A 25,905-nucleotide genomic window follows, 5' to 3' on the forward strand; every position below is an offset into this window, starting at 1 on the left:
TATTGTATTTCATTTGTTGTTCTTTTACTCAGCCATATCAACATAAACTGACCAACATCATCTTTATCAATAATCTGGATTTGCATCATTATTTTTTTGCTTAAATTTGATTAATTTTAAGGTAAGTTTTTTTGGTTTTTTCTGGGATTAAATATTTACAAAAACAAAACTGATCTAAGTCAATCTATAATAAACCCCATTTTAATGAAAACAATAATGTGGGCGTATGAGTAACATGTATTAAGTACATCGTTGAGTGCAATCAACATTTCACTAGCACTAACTATATTTTTAACTAATTTTCATCAGCTTTAGCGGTAGTGAAGCTTATATTTTTATCACTAATATTTTTTAGTGATAGTGATATTTTTTTAACTATAAATCAATTGAGTGGTAGTGTAGAAATAAGCACTAAACTCAAATACATAGTTAAAAAATTTAACAATAACTAAAAAGAGCTTCAATCATTTTCTTTGCACTAATATATTCAAAATTAGTGATCATGAAGTTATTCCAGTTTAAACTAGAATGTATATAAATAAAAATCAAATGTCGTTCGTTGGTAATTGCATCAGTACAGAACGGCCGGACCGATTTAGACAAATTTCTTTTTAAAATGTTGGTCATAGCCCAACTTATGTTTTTACGGAATGAAAAATTGACCACACACACTTTTTTTTATTTTCCGATTTATCTAAAATCGGAAAACGGCTACATCGATTTGGCTAATTTTTTGTTTAAATGAAATGAAAAATTGACCACGACAATTTTGTTTTTGATATATCTAAATCAATCAATCAATCAATCATATTTTAGACCAAAATTCGCTTACTTATATAAAAACTCACAATAGCTTCAATCGATAATAACTTGGCCAATAAGCGTTTAATCAAGAAAAGGAGCTCGATCTGTGATCACTCATAATTCTGACCAAAAATCCATTTTTTATATAAAAAACTCAAAATATCTAAATTCGCTAATAACTTGGCCAATAAGCGTTTAATCAAAAAAAGAGCTCGATCTGTGATCACTCATATTTCTAACCCAAAATCGATTTTTTATATAAAAACTCAAAATATCTAAATTCGCCAATAACTTGGCCAATAAGCGTTTAATCAAGAAAAGGAGCTCCATCTGTGATCACTCATATTTCTGACCAAAAATCGATTTTTTATTTTATAAAAACTCAAAATATCTGAATTTGTTAATAACTTGGACAATAAGCGTTTAATCAAGAAAAGGAGCTCGATCTGTGATCACTAATTTTTCAGGCCAAAATTCGATTATGTAAACTCAAAATATGTACATTGATTTACATGTATTCTGTTGTTGCAAGACTTAGGTATTTGACAACAAACTTATGTTCTTTGTCTCTTAGTAGCGCTTCTATGTATATTTTATTCTATGTCCTATATGAATAAAAATTATCATTCAACAATACATTCTTTTTTATACCCTTCACCATGAGTGGCAGGGTATATATAAGTTTGTCATTCCGTTTGTAATTTCTACATTTTTCATTTGAGACCCTGAATTCTGAATTGTTATAGATAGCGGAGTCGATATAGCCATGTCCGTCTGTCCGTCTGTGTGTTGAAATCAACTTTCTGAAGCCCCCCAATATCTTACATACACGAATGATCAATATCTCCGAAATTCTTCCGGCTCGGTTGCTATTTAAAATCGAGAAAATCGGTCCACAAATGGCTGAGATATAAGGAAAAAACCAGGACAACCTCGATTTTTGACCTATTTTTGACCCATATCTGGATTACTAAATCATTAATATAGACAATATGGATATCTAATGATAGATATTTCAAAGACCTGTGCAACGACGTATATAAGACCATAGTAAGTTGGACCTACAATGGGTCAAAATCGGAAAAAAATGTTTATTTTTTAACTCGAATTTTTTTTTCACTGAATAATAAAAAAAATAAAATTTTTTAAAATTAAAAAAAAAATTATTAAATTTTAAAATTAAAAAACAATTTCGAAAAAACAACAGGAACAAAAATTTAATTTTGTTTACCTAAAAATATTTAAAATTTTTATTTTAAAGTATATTTTGGTGAAGGGTATATAAAATTCGGCACAGCCGAATATAGCTCTCTTACTTGTTTTTAACTATTTTTACCCTTTTCAAACCGCTTCTCACAAATTCACAAATTGAACACAAGCATTTTTTAACTTGGACAGGACAACGTCTGTCGGGTCAGCTAATATTAAATATATATATATACAGAAGTGAGTATACACCAGAGAATTTTTTGATTTTTTTAAGATCAATAAAAAGGTTGAAAATCAACTAATTTTAAAAAGTTCAATAATTATGTACATTAAGAGGCAGAACCCAGTTTACTTGCAGGAATGACCCATCCAGCGGTCAAACTTCGTTTTTTACCCGTTCTACAGCAAACCGGCCCGCACATAACAGCGGATGTATTGATACAGATGTTTGTTGAGCAAGCTTCCCAACGCATAGGGAGTTATTTCATAATTTTTTGTTGGGAGTTATTTCATAATGCAATAACTCCCAATGAAACAACTCCCAATAAAATTTTTGTTGGGTTTTATTTCATTTTATTTTGGGAATTAGGAGTTATTTCACTGTATTGGGAGTTATTTCATTTTTGTTAGGTTCTATTTTGCAAAAGCAGAACCCATAATAACAAAAACTGGCTTCGCTCAGAAAAGGTTTTTGCATTGTCGGCCTTCGGCCGGGCGCAAAGTTTTTCTCCTCTGGGGTGTATCAAAAACCGGCTTCGCTGAGAAAAGATTATTTTTACATCGTCGGCCTTTGTCAGGTTGCAACGATTTCTTAATCTGGTGCGAAATGAAAATCGGCTTTCTGAAATATTATAAAACTTTTATGCATTGAAAGAAATCTTTCCAGAGCGAAGCCAGATTTTGATACACCCCGGAGGAGAAAACCTTAGCGCCCGGCCGAAGGCCTGCAATGCAAACAACTTTTCTGAGCGAAGCCAGTTTTTGATACACCCCAGAGGAGAAAACCTTAGCGTCCGGCCGAAGGCCGTCACTGCAAAACAAATTTTCTGAGTGAAGTCAGTTTTTGACACATCCCAGAGGAGTAAAACTTTGCGCTACGCCATAGGCCCGCAATGCAAAAAATGTTTTTATGAACTGAATGAGCTGAAACTTAAAATATAAATAGTCCTTGAGAAGGTCTACAAAAAATACGCTTACATGCCGTCACCTAAAATGCAAAACAACGTATCATCAAAAAATTCGAAACTGATTTTATTATTGATTACGATTCACTACTTCATATTACATATGTGTACAAAAAATTTTACTATCAAAAATAACCAAGTTATAACCAAAATTGAAACTAAAGTATCATCAAGTATATGATTTTCTTGAACAAAATAAAGTATACGCTTTGAGGAATTAATTAATAAATCGTTTTTACCTTATTTTAGGTAGTATCCTAATTTTTTTTTTAATAAATTTGTTGCAATTGAATATTTTTTGCAGTCTTAATGAAAATTCAATGAAGAACCTTTTTTAGTTTAAAAAAGTAGTTGTTAATAATTAAAATAATAAAAAACATAATAAAATTAAAAATGTATATATAAACAGCTTTTATTTAAAATAAAAAAAAAATATTTTTATTTAAGTTTTTATTTTTTCATACAAAATTTATGATAATACGTTTTTTACGTTTTTTCCCAAAAAAGACCATATATTTTTTCTTTTGTAAAAAAAATTTCTTCTGGACTATATACAATTTTTATATGATCCGGAAGGAAAACTTAATGCAAAAGCGTGTAAAGGAAAACTTGGCTCCCTTAAGAGGACCTAGTCCCCACCAGGCCTATCCAAACTTGTCCAATTTAAAAAAAAATGTTTGAGTAAAAAATTATAAAAAGGCAAAGCACCAATCCTCGAAAAAGCTCCATATTTATATAACCCTATATGTTTCTTAAATACTTACAAAGTTTTTTTACTATCACACGGTAAATAACGTCACAGTAAGCACTTTTCTAAAAAAAAACCAAGTTTTTGGAACATATTTTCCCAGTTTTAGGAATTTAGGTATTTAAAATAAAAAAATGTCAAAAATTAAAATGCCATTAATTTAAGGACACTTGGATCTACACTATTTCTAAATTTTGTTATGATATCTTTAACCGTTAAAATTTTACATTAATTCAACTTTTATATATTTTAAAAATACTAACGTTATTGTACTTTGTCCTATTAAAATTAATATGTAGTATATTAATTTTAATAATCGTATAGCAGAAACGCAATCTACGGAAAATTCTAAGAAATTTTCCCCAAGAAACCATAGGTCTAAAATCAAATCCTATCTTGCGCATTTCGTCTTTTATCCAATAAAAAACAAGTAAGAAAGTATAGTCGGTCAAGCCCGACCATATGATACCCTACCCCAATCTAATTATGGACCAATCGCCATAAAATTAGTTGGCATAACTTCTATATATTAAACCTATTTGTATTGAATTTTATTTGAATACCAAAATTATACTCATTAAAATGATTTTCGGAAGTGGGCATTATGTGGGAGCTATGACTAATTATGGACCGATCGTTATACATTTTTTTGACATGACTTTTGTATATAGTATATAAATTATTTTTACTGAATTTTTTTAAAGAGATTTATGCTAGTTAAAGTGATTTTCGGAAGTGTGCCTATATGGTAGCTATGACTAATTGTTGACCGATCATCACAAAATTTGGTGAGCCGAGTTTGACTTATATAAAATTAATTTTTGCAGAATTTGGTTTGGATATCTATATAACTAAAGTATTTATGAGAGCTTAAATATTTTCAGATAGGGCAATCGTATGGGGGCTAGGAGAAATAATGGACCGATTCTTACCAAATTCAATAGGCTTCGTCCTTGAGGCAATAGAAAGTGATCCTGAGCAGATTGGTATACTTTAAGGTGGGTGTTGGGGCAATATTTGTGGACGTTAGAAACATCAGCACTAACCCAATATAACCTCCCCACTATGGTGGTGTAGGGTATAAAAACTATTGAAAAAAATATATACTGAAATATCATTGGATAAAAGACGAAATGCTTTTAGACCTATGGTTTCTTGGGGAAAATTTCTTAGAATTTTCCGTAGAATACGTTTCTGCTATACTTTTTTTTTGTGAAAAAAATCGACCCACCCTAATGTACATATGTACTGTATGTATGAATTGTCTTGTATGACAAATTTAATTAAACCATAAACAAAAATATGTTGAACTTTGTTCACTTTTACATCATCATAAAGTTAGATAGGGTTACTAAAAAGTTGTGCTTTTTTAAAAGTGAATTCTATAGCTTTGGCTATAACTGTCATTGTCAGAGAGTCTTTCAGAAGCATATGGTTTGTACATACATAACAGAACAATGTTATAAAACCCATACGACAACAACATTATGTATAATAATTTAATAAGACCACAGGGGTGAATGTCAATAGCAAATATAAATGCACCAAAAATATAGTTAAAAATTAAAGCTAAAGTAAGAAAATAATATAATATGAACGTACATAAGTGACGACGACAGACAGAAAAGTAAGTGCCTAATAAGTTTGTACTGCTACTGATGAGTATGAATATTTATTCATTCATCCATTTGCATCTTTACATTGCACAGTGGTATGAGAAATAAAAGAGGGAAATAAATCTGTAACTTCTAAACCCTTAGTTTTGAATTTTGACAGCATGGGCCCACCAGGGGTGCGGCCGTTGTTCCCCAAAGTAGGACACCTCGGGTATGTTAAATTTTTAAAACGATCCTATTTCATCGTCTGAGTTCTGATTTCAGAAAACTTACTTACAAAAACTTCGTCGTAGCTATCAATTATCTCTTATAACTTAGGAGATATACGCATTTGAAAATTAAATTTTCAACATTTTTACCCACCCTACTCCAGTTATTTGATAACATCGGTTTTCTCGATTTTCACCATTTTTCTGAGTATAATTGTTCGAATTATTCGTTATTCGAAAATGGCCATTTTTAAATTGTTCGAATAATTATTCGCAAGAAATTATTCGATTGATCGAACGATCATTAGTCGAATGAATACCCTAATAGATAGGCTCTCTGTATATATTTAGTTAAATGCAGATTGGCTAAATCATCCATTTTAATATAAATCCAAATTGTAAAAAAGCTTTTGTTTGTGAAAATGAGCTGCAGTAAATTTACATTTATTTAAATCATAAGACATACAATAAAGAAAATGTGCAACCAATTGAATTTTACTTAGTGTAGAGAACAGAAAGATGTCCACACATCTTAGTCGTAATATCGTTTCGTGTTATGACTTTTTATGTTGACTTTTCTTTATTCCTTTATTACTTTTCAGTTAGGGATGTCACTTTTATTTATTTTTTAACACACAGGGTTATATGAGTAGAATATAGACATGTAGATTACAATTGCGATATAATTGAATAATTTATAGAAAATATGTATTAATTACTTTTGTATCTTAATTTAAAGTCAAGATAGTTACACCCCTAATTAGCACTTTATACAGATTTGTAATTGTATGAAGACCCATTTTGCCATCAGCAAACCAGCAGTTGCTGTCAGTTGCACACATTCTCAAGTGTATATAGTATGTATGTATATGAAAGGACAACTAATAACATGTTGCTACATGTTTGGATTGTCATTCGAATTAATTATTATTAATATTATTTAAGTAATCGATGAAAAAAGAGCTTGTGTTATTTCGAATTATTCAAAAAAAAAAAATTATAAATATGTATTTGTTATTCAATTTTGTATACATATATGTATGTATGTAGCTATGAAGGAATCGTAATCTATACAGAATTATATTTCTAAAAGTAAAAGCAAAAATCTCATATGTTCAATAATTTTATTTCAGCAAATGCCGCAAGCCCATATGGTCAAAATTAGCAGGACTACTAACACAAACATTTACTATATAAATTATAATTCCACAAGTTTACAAAAAAAATTATATATATAAAATTATAATACAGTGGCTCCAACGCATAATCGGACAAGATTTTGCCTAATGTAAATGTGCTCTAAACAGCAAAATAATGCATAAAAAATAGTTGTTTTCGCTTATAATTACACTCCACATTCCAATATATTGTTACGTTTTAACCTTTTCAAAACGTTGGTTTATTTCCTTTAAATAAACCGGATACTTTTGATTGCAAATAAAAGCCGTTCAGTAGTTTGAAAATTGTAACTCTTCATTTATTTAAAATGTACAACAACAGAATTAAATAGTCACTCAGTGTTTTTTATACACGTTTATAAATTCGCAGAAATACAGAAACACTTTATAATGTACACGAATTAACTTGGAAAGAAAAAATAGATACAAATAATGAAAGTTGACAACCCATAACTAGACATAAAATGCTGATAATGTGTAAATTTATTCTAATTCGTGTTATCAATTGTGAAGCAATATAATTTTTATTAAATAAAACGTTGTTTTCCAAAATACACTTTCAATAAAATAAATCTTTGAATATGGGGTGAATTCCAAAATGTCTGTATGCAATGCAGTCATATCTTTATCAAGATAAAGCAAGCAAACGCGTAGTTAAAATTTAAAAAAAAAAACTTAGCATACTGCCTGTTTTTACTTTTTCATACATTATGCGATATGAAACATTATCAAAGTTTACACGGTTGCGTTAAGAATCAATCGCTCGACTTTTTAAGGTTGCATACAGACGTTTTGGAATTCACCCATGGATTCCATTACTCGAGGTGTGTATTTTTAACTGTTGTGAAAATATTTTGTAAATATTTAGCACTTATTTTGATGTTTTTACTGAGTCATCTTTTTGGGAAATTGTGAATAGTGTTATCTATCGTCTTTTGTGGAGTAGAACTCCAGTGGATAACAAACTTTAAAGGAGTATCCTACATGTAGTTGTTCGTGGGAGACTAATGGCGTTTTCTTTTTTGGCATAAATGATGCCTTTATTCTGCCTTTTACTCTTTTCTGTGTTCTTTTCTAAAAAAAATGTAGTTTGGTAAGGGCATAACATGTTCTTTTCAAATAATGTTGCCCTAAAACCCCGAAGATATGCTACACGTTTCACCCTCAATTTTATCAAAGGGTTAGAAATGCAGCACTTTTTAAACAGAAAAATGTATAGTTTTACAATATTTAGAAGGTACATAAAAGAAAATTGCATAAATGGTAATGATTTTTGTTCTATTGTGATCGTTAAAAATGTAAAACATTGTGAGGGTATGTGTAATATTTTGTGTCAGAAAAGAAAACGCCATAAGATTTAATGCCATGTAAAATTTGTTTGCAAATAATTGCAAACTCACGACTTAATGCTGTTTTTGCAAAAGGTAAGTTCATATGGGAACCCCAAGCAAAAACTGATACGACTTTCATAATTTTGTTTGTCTAAGGTTTATAGAAATTTATCTATCAAATTATAAAGGGGGGGTTTAAGAGAGTAAGCACTATTTTTTTTCGAAAATTCCCCTTATGAGCGGCCCACTACAAAAAAGTGGGCGTGGACCGCCCATTTTTACTGAGATCGAAAGTTTTGACAGTAGAAGACTGCATACCAAATTTGGTGAGAATAGCTTGTCGGGAAATAGTTTCTGCCGCTACTTTGGGTTTTTCGGCCATCGTGCATTGTCTTGATAAAAGGCAAAGTTGTTTGCGATACCAACTTTTTCGCACATTGCTTTATATTTTGCTTCAAAATGGTTCAAAATTGTGAGAAAAACCAATCTGTCCATTTTGCCTGTAACTTTGAAATAAAATAAATTTAAAGAATAAGTTAATATGTAATACAGTGGTTGACAAAACAATGGAAACTTTTCCAAATATTTCATTAGTGGCCTAAAATCTGAAATAATTTTTTAAAAAATTTTAAAATTTTTGTAGTATTTTATTTTTATACTTTTATTAACTTAATTTAACAAAAAACAAAGGACATAATTGATTAAATTCTAAAAATGAGAAAACAAAATTAAAAGATTTCTTTATTACGGCATTGACAAAACAATGGAAACTTAGCTATTATTTTAAAAATTTTTGGGTCCTTATTTTACGATCTGGGTCCTATTAGAGATCTGGCCACTTCAAAACACTTACCTCGTTGGATTGTTACCACTCGGTTACAATCCTAGAGGTGTGTTTCAGGTCGTTGCCGTATTGGAATCTCCAAACTATGGGCATATTTTCCTCAGCGTATGGATACATAACATCGTTTAATATGGTTCTGTATCCTATAACTGTCATGGTATCTTTTATAATATGAATTGGGCCCATACCTTGCCCTGAAAAACATCCCCATACCATAATATTGCCACCGCCAAACCTTAGTCTTATTTGTGTACTTTGGATCTAATCTTTTTCCCTTTGGTCGTCTTACAAATGTTCTCCCATCACTGCCTCTTAAATTGTATTTGGATTCGTCGGAAATGAGGACAGTATTCCATTTCTGTATCGACCAGTTTAAATGATCCCTGCCAAATTGTAGACGAGCAGAACGGTTCTTTTTAGAAATGAGTGGAGAGGCTATTAACAACCTCTCGAGGAGTTATTTTTGGGAATTTCTTGAACTCTCTCGCTATTAAATTATCTTGTCTAGGAGTAGTCTTACGAGGTCTTCCACCTAAATGTTGAGTTTTTACAGAACCGGTCTCGCGAAATTTCTTTATAATTTTTGAAACTGCTTTTTTGTTTTAAACCAGCTTTAAAATCGTTAATTATTTTATTTTTTAAGTCTTCACAAATCTTAACTTTAGCCATTTTCGTTAACTTTGAAAAAAAACAATTATTCGAAAAACTTAGAAAAAAAATTGTGAAAAATTACCAGAATTTAAAAATAAAATAACTGTATTTATTAGTATAAATTTGTATCCAGTTTTTCTTTCACTACATTCAGTAAATGTAAAATTTAATCTGAAAAAATAAAAAAAATTTAAAAATTTTGGGGGAATCTTTCTTTGGTTTCGTTTTACCTTCTTAATAAAAAATATATTAAAATATTTGTATTATTCTGCATTCTCAAATTCACCACAAATATCCCAATTATCATAAGCTTCATTATAATCATTATCTTCATCTTCATCATCATTATTATAATCATCTTCATCATTATCATCATCACTATCTTCATCGTTGTTATCATTTACTGGTCTTGTTAAATAAATGATAACCAGAGTTACGATATTTTTCCCAAATTGTAAATTTACGCAATAAATGTGTAAATCTTATAATAGAGATAAATTAAAGAAAATTTCGTCCAGTATAAAAAAATACGTAACATGTTTTGTTGGTTTGTTTGCTACTTTAACTTGATTTGAATTTTCCATACAAAAAATATATTGGAAAATATTGGGAACCAAAATAACTGCACATCTTTTGCGGCCAAGAAAGAATCAAGCCAATATCGGATACTATGTTCCAAAGTGAAGCTTATTGCAGAGAGAACGTTCTGCTTCAATCGAAACAAATAGAAGTCGGATGGGGCAACGTTTGAACTATAAAGCGGATGAAGCAAAACCTCCCAACCACTTTATTTTAAGTGGTTTTTAACAAGTACTACAGCATTTCAGTTATAAAAAAATCGTCTTTCAACGTGTCTCAGCTTCAATTCGTATTTCCTTGCTTTTGGATGAATCCTGCTTCCTGCAAACGTTTTGAAATTGCTGACTGAGTAGTTCCAAATGATTTCGCAAGCTCTTGTTGAGTTTGACAACTGTAACGCTTCCAATTTTTGGATATTTCAGTCACCAGATGGACAGCCAAAAGATGGACATAATGATTTTTAATTATTCTGAGTCGATTGATCATTAAGAAATAACTGGTTAAGTTACGAACTCTTTTCTAAATAAATATTTGCTCACGGGAAATACATACATATTTATCAGTTCCACTTAATTGTTTAAATTTATTTTTATACATTTTCAACATAATGATGTTCTTTAAAACTAGATATGAAATAAGTAGTTATTAGATTTAGAAAATCCAAAAAGCGGGAATTACGAATCCCGATCGGGACGCGGGATTTCATGACTAAAAGCGGGACAATCCCGCGATAATCGGGACATTTGGCAACATTAGTATTTACACAAAAATTAAAATAAAAAAATGGCCAATCATTGTCTGGATTTTTTTTCTTTAAAAAATATAAGCTGATATCCTATACTATTCTAAAATCTATAAAACTAATTTCAACTATTACTAACTTAATACTTGTGGAAAATTATCCTAATTTTGGACCTTTTTTAAAAAAGTTATTAAAAATATATACACATAATTTTTATAAAAAAAAGGAAAAATTTACTATATACTTTAATACCTGATGTTGAAGGTTCCATTATAAAAGATATACTTTTAATAGATTTAACACTAACAATAATCGCTTGAATTGTAAAAATTTCCAATTTTTTCACTTTTTTTAAAAACAGCAATAATTTGCTAACATTGACCGCTCACTGAAAAGAAAGTAAACAACTTAGTTGATTTATTTTTACAGCTAATGATGTAGAATTTTATCTACTTTATTTCTAATTTTCAATTAATCGCCACTTTTATACCATTTGAACCCAACGTGCGTCGTTGTGCCACCAGTTAACGTTATCATCCTATCATCCTAATATTTTACACAACGTGTTTCTACAATTCTTGAAGTATATTGACCAGATATTCCGTAATAGTATAGGAAGTGCGACGCCCACTTGAAATTTCCAAATAGCATATTTGTCCTTCCAGATATAGGGGAACATACAGAACAAATTTCAAGAGCATCGGTCTAGTGGTTTATTCTGCTATGTCACAAACAAATAAACATACATACATTGATTTTGTTCCTATTAATATTAACTATTCCTATTTTATTTACGTTTTTGTTTTGTTAAAGTTTTATGGGTAGATTTTACACAATTAAAATAAATGTGTTATAGTTGACTTTAATAAATAAAATAGGATAATAATTATAAACGAATTTGTTTGAATATTTCTCTGATCATTTAGTGGTGTCCCGTTTTGGAAATTCCAAAAGGTGGCAAGTCTATCCACTGGGCCCGATTTGAACGGATTTATCAAGGTTTTTGGGACCAGCGTATGCTAGGAGACTATGATTGTGTTTCGCATCATGAACAAAAACCTTGTGAACTAGTTTATTAAGGCCCTAAATTAATTAGAAGAAGAAAAAAAGATTTTGTTGAAAGTCCCAAATTTGTGCATAAACTTAACTAGATGTATGTATATTATTTACAAAAAATGTTTGACAGCCCAGGGTAACAATGAAAGTAAAAATTTTAAAAATAGCGTTTTCAATTATACATTTCAAGCAAAACAAATGTTTAAAGAATTAAAAAGTGAAGTGACGTTGTAGGGTTAAATATAGTCAGACCCAAATTGCTAAAATATGTACATATACATATAATCAATATTCTCTCATAAATTTTATTAAAAAAAACAAGTAAGAAATAAATAAACGGTACGACATCGATTGTTATAGCTCATTTAAACTACATTATTCGCACTTTTAAATATTAATTTTTTTTTTATTTTATTTACAAAATGATTAAAATATAATTTAAAATTATTTTAAAAAATCGTTCACACAACAACGATTCCTAAATTGTTGTTTTATAGACTGGGTAAATAAGTGATTGATAGATGTTCATGTTGATAGATATCAGCATAGCAAAGCAAAAAAAAAAAGAAGTGATTTTACATACATATGTACATCTTTTGGTTTATTTTATAAAATTGTGTTATTTTGCCGAAGTATTAATTCTCTAATTGTCTACAAAAGAGCTAAATATGTGTTTTTTTAATTATGTCGAGCCCTAACCGCGAAAATAACGTAAGCGCCAAAAATTTAATTTTATAGGAGAGAGTTTTATTCGTTTTTTTTTAAGTTGTGCGAGAATTAAAATGTAGTCTATTAATGGTATCATACATGCGATAAAGACTAAATTGTGGCGCATACGAGAAATGCTTTACTAAGGAATAATATTGTCTTAAGTTTCGAAAAATATATTTTCTTAAAGTATGCAGTAAATTAAACATTTTTTATAAATCATAGTAAAGATTTAACATAATATAGGTAGTAGGTACTTAGGAAATTAAGGCACATCTTCTTCATATGTTTCGTTTAAGGCGTCTTTCATATTTTGGGAATGTTTTAGGCCAATATATTCGTTATGAAAACATTGAGGAATACTATTTTTATTGCAAAGAGCTTTTAGATCATTGAATTTATGTGACGAAATTTTTAATTCTGTATTGTATAGTGGTCCGTGGTCCGTGGACCCTGGACCGTAGAAGTATTTAAATCAATATAATCACGGTTGTATTAAAAATTGCAGACCGCATCGGGCTTAATTTTATTTTCTTTGAAAGAAGCAGATCAGAAAACATTTGCCAGTTTAGAAAATCAGAGTGCTTTAACGATATCCACTCATAACCGTAAGGGTTTGTTCTTGCACTTCGAATAACTGTACACCCAGAGAAAAAATGACACCATTCGGTGTCAATAGTGTATCAACCCCGTATGTGTACAAATTGTACACGAACGGTGTCAATTTGACAACGATTTGTCGATTTGACAATGTTCGTGCACGATTTTGTAACAGACCGTTGACAATTTGTCACCGTTTGTGTACGATTTGACACCAAACCGTTGTCAATTTGACACCATTAGTTGGCGTCTTGATACCTTTCGTGTACGATTTGGCACCTGACAATTTTTAGTTTCTATTTTTTTGGTAATTAATATAAATAACAATTTCTTTATTTTTTACATTTTTTTATACAATACTTATACATAAATACTTAAATATAAAAACTATAAGTTTCCATTTGGAGTTGTATGTCGACACTGGATTCGGTGGTCTTCTCTGCCTGGATCTTCACTGACTTCACTGCCTAAATCTTCATCTGCATCAACACAAATTCGCAATCAAACACAATTACACTTTCTTTTATATTATGTTTTTTAAACCATTTATTTGCATCACGACTACCCTTGATTATTTATTAAAATATTTTAAATTTTTTAATGTAAATACAATTAAAACACACTTATAAAAAGCAACTCACGTTGAAATGCGTCGCAAATAATTTAACATCATTGCGTTGTCGATTTGTACCCGTTTGTTTACAAATTGTAAACGTACGGTGTCGAAAAAAAAGTGACACCGTATGGTGTCAAAATGACACCAACCGTTGTCGATTTTGCAACGTCGTTTTTCCCTCAGTGTAGGCCACTCATTAGGTGCCCATAAGTTCGGTTTCGAGTAAATGATTCTATTATGCTGTGAATAGAAACAACAGGCTCATGGTAATACCTGAAAGTAAGTAAGTAATTTTAATACTTACTTCCAGGCATCTGAGTCGATTAAACGATGTCCGTCCGTGCGCAGTGTACAAGTTGCAATTTTGAAGATATTTCGATAAAATTTGGTACATGTAATTTTTTCGGTCCAAGGACGGAGCCTATTGAAATTGGCTGAAATCGATCCATTATTTCACCTAGCCCCCATACAAATGTCCTCCAGAAATTGGACTTTATCGGTCATAAATGTTTAATTTATATGGATATATCAACAAATTTTGCTCCAAATAAGTTTTATATGTATATACGGAATTCATGTCACAAAATCACTTTAACGTGCTTAAATCTCTTAAAAATGTTGGTATACACATAAAATTCAACATAAATAACTTTCACTTAAACATAAATCACACGACCTAATTTCATGGTAATCGGTCCATAATTGGTCATAGCTCCCATATAAGGCCCATTTCGAAAATCACTCAAAAATATAAATTATTGAAATTTTAAAAGAAAAATTATTTTGCTCTTTTTCTTAGTGTATGGTATTATATGGTCGGGCTTGACCAACCATACTTTCTTGTTTTACTATGAGGCATATTCAAAACTTTTTGAAGGACAAAACTAGCTCATAAAATCAAAATATTTTCCGTCCTTTGTTTTTGTTCCTTCAAAAAAATTCTTAAACTTAAATTCTTCTGTTTGGATGTGACTGCTGTCTAAATTGTTCCCTTGATCACATTTAGTACATCTATATTATTGTATTTCAATTTCTTTTGATTTTCTCTCCAGTTCTTCGGCCACTCTTACTTTCATTTACTGCCCCTTTTCGCTATTATGTCGCTTACGTTATTTTTGCGGTAAAGCAAAAAGGTGAGTGTCGCTTACGATATAATTGAAATTGCATTATCTCTGTATATATAAACACTTAATTTTCATTATTTCGGGTGTTGATGCGCACCACAATTTTCTATCGATTTTCATTAAAAAGTCAATTTTGAAAAAAATGTCGCTTACGTTATTTTTGCGGTTAGGGCTCGATGTGTTGTGATTAGAGATGCTAATCGGGACTGGTTTTTGAAAATCCCGGGGTTCGGGATTTTCAAAAAATCTAAAATCCCGAAAATTATAAGAAAGAAACGTAAATAATTATGTCTTTACAATTGAAAGTAAATTTTTTATTTAGCAATTAATTTTTATTAGGCACTTAAAAGCATAAAATACTTGCATAAGTACAAGGTTTTTGCGTAAATAAAAATAATGGCGTCTTTTTTTTTTTAAAAAATTTCACCTTGTGTTGGTTCCTAAAGACGCGCATTTTGAGTACATTTTTCTGTAGAGCAAACAGTAGAATATATTGCAAATATGATTTCACCAGTCGATTCTGCATTAAAAATTTATACAATTGATGTTTTTCGAATCCTTAAAAATAGTTCCAAACAGTTCCATCTTATAAAAAATTAAAAAAAGTTTTTAGTTTTTTTAAACATGCACGATGAAAAGGCATTTTAAGCTCTTTAAGTGCGTTGAACCACCACAAGGAGTGAAAATTTTCAAAAAATGGGCGCTATTATTTTTATTTACGCAAAAACCTTCAGAAAAATTATGATACCCGAAAAAGAAATGAAGTGATCTGGTCACAAACGAACTCTTATGTACATACTGGTAAAAACAGTACCTTATCTTTTAGCCTTTTAGCAATCGAATCTGAGATAAAATCAGTTTCATTTGAAGAGGATTTAAATTGAGTTTTGTTAGACATCTTACAAGAAAAGGAAAACCAAAAATACCATTAACTATATTGTAGAAGAAGTTGAGCTTAACAACTTTGCTGAACATCACTTTGCAATATTCAGGCAAGTAGAATGTCAAAATGCATGAAAAAGGCACACACAAATTACAATTTGCCCTATTTATTTATGGATTTTCGGGAACGGGATTCCCCGTTTAGTATCTCTAGTTGTGATCAGCGTTGCCGTCCAATTCGACCAAAATTGGTAGTTTCAAGTTAACAAATTGATTTTTGGTAGTTTGGTTGGTTTATTCCGATTTTTGTCACATTTTGGTAGGCAAATTTTGATTATATTCAGATAAATGTGTTCGTTTTTTGTAGAGTACAGTTCAAAAAATGGAAAAGGGCTCGCAAAACTTCTCTTTACTGATAATTTTGGCCAGTAAGAAAGTCGACTAAAGCCGACCATATAAATGAGCAAAAACATTTTTCTTTTATAATTTCAATAATTTTGTTCGTGTGTGATTTTCGGCAGTAGGCCTTATATGGGAGCTATGGTCAATTATGAATCGGTCCACACACTATTTTTAGGTGTGACAATGGACGGATTTTTACCAGTTTGAATAGGCTTCGTCATTGGGTCGAAAATAATACATTTTATCAAAATGTGGCAGCTTTCGAAAATGTCTCGAAAGCTGCACGATTTAAAATGTTTGACATACATATTTATGATTTTAGTGTTATTAAATAATTTTCTCCGTCTGTATAATTTTATAGCAGCAATGTGTAATATAATGTTAAGTTAGTTATTAATTTTGAAACGATTCATTTCTCAAATATTCAAAATTTGGTAGGTTTTGGTAGTTTTTAATCTGAAATATGGTAGGAAAAATATTTTATGAGTGGCAACGCTGGTTGTGATCGAATATAGTTAATGCCTCATTATCGTATGGAAACCACTAAAACTTGGTTAGAACGAACTCCGTGCAACCTGAAAAATAGTCTATTATAAGCGATGTTTGTAATAAGCGGGTTGGAATTAATATTGATCAGAAAATCAATTTCTGTACTATGCCATAAACGGTAACAAAAGTTTCTTTACAAATCTTATTGATTTGATTATTTACACAATAGACGAAGTAGTATAAAAACTAAAATTATTAATGAAATTGTATCCGTTGGATAATAAAAGGATGTTCGTTTTACGGAGCATTCTATGAAAAATAATGATTTTTAAACTTTACAACTTTAAAATTCGTTACAATTGCGTGTTGTTATATGTAAAACAAAATTTTCCATTTCTCCATTTCTCTAACAAGATACAATTAAATCGAATGGACTTTCTACCAAGTCACTACCGAGGTCAGGTTGTTAAGATAGAATAAACTACTAAAAGTTACAGGAACTCGCAGAGTTTGTTATAAATAATATTATATTCCAAAACTTAAGTTCAACAAAATATATCATATAAATTTTAAAATAATCGTTTGGTCGGTTTTAACGATGCACAGTATGGCAAATTTTTTAATGCGTTTTTAGTTGACTTTTTTACTCATATTTCAGTATATTACTGGATATTAGGTTGTGGCGGAATGTAGATATGATGTCTATAAAATTTATAGTTATGTTCTTAAGAATTATTAGCCATAACTTAAGTAAGACATTTTTTTTGCAGTTTCATATGAAATTTATAATAAAAAATTGAGTATTTATTGTATTGTATAACATAATATATATCTGAGTCCATCTTTTTGTCGAATATTATATGTATTATATATATAATACCCTAAGCTAAGAAAATGAGCAAAATTATTTTTCTTTAAAATTTCAATAAACTATTTTGGTGAATGATTTTCGTTAGAGGTCCTTATATGGGAGCTATGACTAAATATGAACCGATCTCCATGATATTAGGTCATGTGATTTATGTCTATATAAAAGTTATTTGTGTATCTACCAACATTTTTAAGAGATTTATGCACGTTAAAGTGATTTTCGGAAACAGTCTTTTGGTCAAATTTGACCCATTTTGAAATTAAAATTGATTTTTTTCTAAAAGTGAGAGGTTGATTTTTTAACACTAGCGGAGTACATTGCAAATGCAAAATTGAAATGGTTTTTTGTGTAGTTTGTTATTGGATTACGGTAAAATTTTGCATTTGCTATGGTGCTGGACCCTTCCCACTTAATAGTGAACTCCGCTACTGTATTTTTCCCAAATTGTAAATTTACGCAATAAAGTGTAAATCTTATAATAGAGATAAATTAAAGAAAATTTCGTCCAGTTTGTTTGCTACTTGATTTGGAAATTTTCCATACAAAAAATAAAGAAATATATTGGAAAATATTGGGAGCCAAAATAACTGCACATCTTTTGAGGCCAAGAACGAATCAAGCCAATATCGGATACTCTGTTCCAAAGTTAAGCGTATTGCAGAGCAACGATCTGCTTAAATCGAAACAAATAGAAGTGGGACGGGGCAACGTTTGGACTATAAAGCGGATGAAGCAAAACTTCCCAACCACTTTATTTTAAGTGGTTTTTAACAGGTACAGCAGAATTTTAGATATAAATAATCGTTTTTCTACGTGTCTCAGCTTCAATTCGTATTTCCCTGCTTTTGGATGGATCCTGCTTCCTGCAAACGTTTTGAAATTGCTGACTCAGTAGTTCCAAATGATTTCGCAAGCTCTTGTTGATATTTTGGATATTTCAGTCACGGACAACCAGCCAGAAAATGGTTGTATTTTTATGAAATAAGTATTTTTATATTTAGAAAATCCAAAAAAGCGGGAATTACGAATGCCGAGCGGGACGCGGGATTTCATGACTAAAAGCGGGACAATCCCGCGAAAATCGGAACATTTGGCAACCCTACTTGTTTCAATAGGCTTGGTCCTTGGGCCAAAAAAACTATATGTATCAAATTTTACAAACATCTGCGGCGATTTTTAATGTTTTGTTTTTGAATTGTTGTTAGTTGGTAGTTGTCAAATATTAATATTAAAAGTAGCTAGGCACAAATTGATGTTTGTAAACATGAAAGGCGTTAGTTAGGAAGCAATATTAATTGTTTGGGTATTAGGTATACTTGGCGATCTTGATGACTTGGTGATTTGAATGCACATTAGAGGTGCCCTTAAAAAATAGATTTGCTTTGGATGTATCTCATTTTGTTCATTAGCAGCTAAAACTAACTACTGCAAAATTTAAGTGCAGTACAATACTTGTATTGTTTATTATTATTATTATAGAAACAGCTATAATATGTTTAAATACATCTAAATTAATTCTTAAATGAAAGGGTTGAACCTGTTTGATATCTTCAGTTATGTACACACAAGAAGATACATTTTATAACATGATATTCAGTGGACAGCACGTGCCTACCTGTAGAACCTCGTTAAAGATGTTTTATGAATTTGATTTGAACAAAGCCTAGATGATAAGTAAGTAGCATATCTCGCTATAAAACACAATGGTCTACTAAACATTTTAAAACCGATTAATAAGTACCTATTGTGTGTTTGTTTTGAGTTCATCAAAGGGATAATAAATAAATATTTTATGATTTTCGTACATGTTGAAATGCAATTGCATATTTCTCTGAATTAAATTAAATGGGAAAAAACGTTCCGTCTTTACGAAAAGTGTTAAATATGCCAAATTTTAATTGCGTTTAATCAATTTCCATTGTAACACGCACCACTGGGCGGGCATGCCGCATAACCACCAGAATTCTGTAATGCAGAACATCATTTTTAACATACTCACACAAATTCAAATGCACACGTATGTATGTATATGGAAATTTATTACATGGTATAATGGCATAACACCTTTAACTACCTGTTTGTGAAAATGCACATGTTTAATTATCTGACAATAAAATTTTCAAGGTGAGCTCACTCACCCAATCGTCGAGTACATACTTCAAATGAAATAATGTATCAATAAAATTTCATGCTTTTGTCTTACTTTGTTATGAATGGTACATCTACCTGTCGCGAAAAATATTTGGAAACATTTTATTCAGATTCATTTAGCTTTAGCAATATCGTCATTCAAATACACACACACACAAACGCTCATTCACTTCTACAGAAGTGAACAAACCCAAAACATTTTCATTAACACTGGCGACAATTCCCGGTCTGCCACTAAGTCTTTGCTAATTATGGCTGAATTATGAAAATTATTTCTCGAAAACCTTGTGTTTGTTGCACCCACCTATATAATAATTTTTATTATGTTTGCTGGAAATTATCTATGATGTAAATGCATAATTTCCAGGGACAGTACCGAAAATGCAATAACAAAATTAAAACTATAAGTGCTTTGTGTTTAACAATTTCCCTGCCTAAGGGAATTATAAGTTTCCCTACACAGGTGGTCATATTTTGTTTGTTATGTGGGATCGACATATTTTGGTTTTATTTATGGATTGTTTTGGATCGCATTTTCATTAAAAAATTAAATTAATTTAATATGAAATCCAATTTTATGGTAAACAAATTATGGCTTTAATTTTACTTCTGGTAAATAAGAAGGGGCATTCAGGCCCCTTCTTGTTGTTTTACCTAACACAATTTTGCATAGCACAATATACCTAACACAATTTTTGAGTCTTTATACTCCAACAATTCACTTGAAATTAAAAAAAAAAAAATCTATACAAATCTTTGTTAACGAAATGTAAATTTTCAATCAATTGGGATCAAAAAGTTAAATTTAAAGTTTTTAATTTTTATAAAAATTGTAAACTATAAAAACTCTTATTCATTATTATTTCAAAAAATATAAAGAAGCAGGTGATTTTTAAATTAATTCAGTATATAAACTACAATTTCTTAATGAACAATGCTTAAATCTTATTTCCACTCCTGTTAATAAAATTAAAGTCATCAATGTCAATTAAATATATACATATATGTATATTTTTTTTTGAAAATATCGCTACTTTGGCTACACGAGACTTGAAATAAAATGTGCAAACCTCTACTAAAGGCAATCCGATTTCGATGTCAAAGAATAATTTTTGATCTTGGGCACCGAAAATCTATCTGTGATATATTAATAAATATTAGAGCCCTGCATGGGTGATTCTATTTGTCACCCACAATGAGTAATCTATTGCTTTGCACTCAACTCATTTTTTTATTTTGAACATTATTTACAAAATGTACGTACCAAAGTATAACAAGTAGTCCAACTCTTTGACAACGGTACCTAACTCTATACATGTGTTAGTAAAAAAGTACCTAACTCTAAACATGTGTGAGTAACAAAATTACACATGTGTTGGTAACTTTTAAATTTTCTACAGGCAACAGAGTTTTATAAATATGTTCTAAATTTTAGTTTGTATGAATTTTCAATACCAAAAATTGTAACTCTGTCCTATAGTTTAAATTCTATAATAACAAAAAATTACATGTCATAATTTCCAAAAATATTTTTTTCATGATTTGTGCAAAATAGAAACTTTTTAACAATGAAAGTGTGCTAAAAGTGTTTAAAAAAAATATAAAATTATATGAGTTAATGTAATAAGTGTAAAAAACGTTATTTTATCAAAAATTAAAAGTTAAAATTTCAAGACATTTCATTTGTTTACATTTCTCTGAGCTCACACGGTACCCGTATATGTGAGAGAGTAATTTGAAAAAATTGAGAGTTGGACTACTTGGTATACTTTGGTACGTACCATAGAGAATAGACATAGAGCGGAAACTAGAAAAAAACTCAAACAAAAAAATTACTCAAAATAATCACACATACATATGAGTGTTGTTTTTGTATTCACATAGTTTTTTCTACTAATACATTCTCACCACTTAGGTTTTTGACAACTGAGTTAGGTCTTTGACAGGAGAGTTTCCGCTCTATGTCTATTCTCTATGCTCTTTACATTCATGTATTTTACTTTATTTGCATTTTTTGTCAAATACATTTTTGTTTTGAATAAATTATTATATTCATTCAAAAAACAATGAGTGAGTCAAAAACAGTACTTGAAAAAAATTAAATGTTTTAAAATATTATTTAAGTCACTCATGCAGGGCTCTAATAAATATTAGATTTGTATCATATTTCACACAGCGAATTCATAATAAATTTGGTTTTTGTTTTATATTATTATTTATTTTCAACAACCTAGCCTATTGGCCATAATCGGTTATAAATTTCTACTTAAAAAAATAGCTTACATTAAAAAAATTTAAATATAAAATAAATTAAATAATTATGATATAAATTAAATAAATATTATAAATAAAATTGAACAAAGTCAAAACTTAAACTCAAACATATTACATTATAAAACATCATTATTAGATAATGATTCTTTAATTGATGTCAGTAAATTAGCAACTTGATAAGAAAAACTAGTTTCCACTAGGAAAAAAGAAATTTGATAAGTATATGTGTAACAGAAATAATCAACCATATAAAAGAGAAAACATGGTACTCAGTACAACCTAGAAACTATAAGGGCCAAATATATGTATATATAAATATTAGTCACTGAATGTCTGTTAGTTGATACCACCTTCAGAGATATAAACAGTAGAGGGACCAACCTATATGACAAACAATGTCATCAAAAGGGTGTATATCTAATAATCAATTACAATACTCAAATCCTAATATCATAAGTGATTCAAACAATAATCAAAACAAGTTCGAAATTTTGTATTGAAATTTTGCTTTAAAACATTGTTTAAATTTTAATTTTTTTTATGAATATGGGGGTAAATATGTATATTATAAAATTCGTTTCATAATGTCGAAAACTAATTTTCTTTCGTTACTTTAACGAATCGGATGGGCTAAACATTTTATAAAAACAGGCTGTTATTATGTTTTTAGTTTATTATTAAATGTCAATGAATATCATTAAATAGTGGTTCAGCAATAATAAAAAGTGTTTTTTTTTTTTTGTAAAAATATATGTGTTATTCCGTATTTCATGTGAACAATGCTTTATACCCAAATTTCTTAAATGTACTCGTAGCTTATCTTTTGTAGAAGTATAAAAACACAAATCGAACGTCAATCCATAAAGGAATATAAGGGAAAATGGTCCATTGGTAGAACGGTATAAATGAAAAAAAAAAAATAAAAAAACATTAGATAAACAAACAATAAAAAAAAGGAAAAATGCAAAGAAGCGTAAAGAAATGACAATGAAATTGGCCACTTTTTTGTAGGTTAGTGATAAGGGATTTAATATGTCAATTGTCACAGACTTGTGTGGTTACTTTAAGTTTGTTATCTTATTTTTTTTGTTGATATTTTTATGTTTAGTTCTCTAGACACAAAATGGGGTTTCTCTTTTGTTGGCATAATGCTAAACAAAGTGGTGTTTGTTATTATTATATTCTTAATATAAAATAAATTTGATGATTTTCCTAACACATACATACATACATATGTATGTATGTACAATGTACATCTTTATTTAGTTTTTCATTTTTGTTTTCTTAAAGCAAGAATTCGGTTAATGATTTAAACAATAACACTATGCTACACCAAAAATATAGCAATTATATTTTATTGGAGTCCATTAAGTTCGGAAATACTTATAGTTTTTGTCTATAACTTCGTTTAGTACTTTTTATACTAACAAATGTAGTGTAATAATCATGCTAGAATTAACAAGGTACAGTTACAATTATTAGAAAGTATGTTCTCAATTATACTTACATTCCCTATAACGTCAAATAAAAGAAAATAAAAAAGTATCAAAAGGAAATGTCTAAAAAATAATTGAATTTAAATTTATGTTACAAAAAAATCAATTTCACACATCATTTCAAAAAAGTTTGACGTTTTAGGGGTAAATATTGAAAACTCTCATTAATAATTCTACCTTGCAATTGATTGTACCATGGCAATAACGATATTCTTAAAGTAACAACTTCAAAAAGTATGAAACAACATCGGCTGACTTCATAAACGCAGTTTGCAAAGCAAAACTGCAAAGAAAATCGTTTACAAGGCAAAGCAATACTTTATGGCAATATTGTTTTATCAAAATATGGAATGACATTTTAGTACATTTATGAACGCATTAATGGTTTTTGTTTAGAATTTAACAATATGTAACTTTCCGTAAAATTACATATTTACATTAACAAAAATTTAACTTACCATAAAACCGCCATTTCTACTAAATTATTTAATTCTTGCCTGCAACATAATTCTATAAAGAACTCACAAGTACATTATAAATTGTGTCAACAAATTTCAGAAACACCCTCAAATTCGATTTGTAACTCAGTCAGTCTCTGTTTGTACAATTTTTAATTTACAAGGTAAATTTTGTGGAACTTTTTTTCGAAAAAGTTTAATAACTTTTGCAAGTATAAACCGATTTTAATAAGTAATGTCTCATTTTTGTCTATATAAAATTATCTTTAAAAAACTTTGCAAAGAAAAATAGGTTTCATAGAAAAAAAATTAAAATAACTATTGTTGAATTTGAAAAATTACGATAAAAAAAAGCGAATCTATATATAAAAACTTACACATTTTCTAGGAATATAGATTTTATACATACATACATACTTTTTATGAAAGCTTAATTCTTTACCTTACTTTAATTGTTTAAAATTTTGAAATCGGTCGAAAAATATGTGAGTTAGAGTTACTAATGTACTATGACTTACCCTAAAACAGTTTTTTCAAAATATCTCAAAATTTTGAGGGTGTTTCAAAATCTTTGAAAACGGTTTTAGTATGTCCTCACCTAGGCCTACAAACTAAATTAGGTGGCTTTTCAAGTTCTGACAAAAAGTGTCATTTTGTAGCCGAGTGTTATTAAGGAATCATAAATAAAAATAGTGCTCAAATTTGACAAATGTTGCGCATTGAAAAGCATTGTCATGCAATAATGAACTTGCGACATTGCCTTAACAAAATCTATTGAGTTTATGAACACTATGCGTTGCAGTGTTGCTTTGCAAACTGCGTTTATGAAGTCAGCCATCATAATATTTAATAAATTACACTGTGTACGAAATTGACACTTTTTTTCTGTTAAGACGGGCACCCAGCGGTTGTGAAGAATAAAAACATGTTAAACCTTTCTTAAAGGTCATTTTCTTGCGGAATTTCGGTTTTTTCATTTTATTCAATAAACTAAACCGTTTTTGTGCAACCTCCTCCATTTTCGAAATAACGTTATATCTCGAAAATACGAGCTAACCTAAAAAACGGTTAGCAGCACTGAATTCAGCGTAACCTAATTAAACGAATTAAAATAGTTTTTTCAACTAGCACAGTGTTTTTATATAAATGTTACCCCCTGTCTATACTTGACAAATATTTATCATAACAATTAATGTCGTTTGTTGGCAAGACAAAGTTGTCTGAGCAAAAGCACTAATAATTTTGTCATAACGAAGCAGTAATGATAATAAATGGAGACCTGATAATTTTTTATTTTGACAAACATTTCACATGTATATTCATAGGGTTGTGAATTGAAGTCAATTCATTCTATTTATGTTGGGACTTTCTTCTGTGTAGTTCTTTAAAACACATATTTATGATATTTTGAAGTTGTAACTATTAAGACTCAAAAACGAAGTGATCGAGAGAAACTGTAAGTATTTGCGCACTCTATGGACTCCAACAAAGCATAATTGCATAAAAGCACATGAGAACCTCTGCATATTTTTTCGTTCACTTTTGTATCACTGTGTAATTGTAGCATTTAAGTCTCCAGCCATTTACGAATATTTCGAAAGTACAGTGTGTAGTAAATGAAGAACGAATACAGTATTTTTCTACCATATTTATTTGTATGCCTAATGGCGCTTGTGGTTTACT

General features: G+C 29.6%; 1 protein-coding gene across 1 annotated transcript in view; it reads left to right on the forward strand.

Annotated features, from left to right (window-relative positions):
- Nucleotides 1–41: 41 nt before the first annotated feature.
- LOC135958827 (uncharacterized) overlaps nucleotides 42–25,905 on the forward strand; it is a 141,027-nt gene continuing 115,163 nt past the window's right edge. The window contains exon 1 of the mRNA XM_065509738.1: nucleotides 42–121. The gene's annotated coding sequence lies outside the window, so the exon portion shown is untranslated. The remainder of the gene's footprint in view (nucleotides 122–25,905) is intronic.

This window comes from Calliphora vicina, chromosome 4 (genome assembly GCF_958450345.1).
Source record: "Calliphora vicina chromosome 4, idCalVici1.1, whole genome shotgun sequence".
NCBI lineage: Eukaryota > Metazoa > Arthropoda > Insecta > Diptera > Calliphoridae > Calliphora > Calliphora vicina.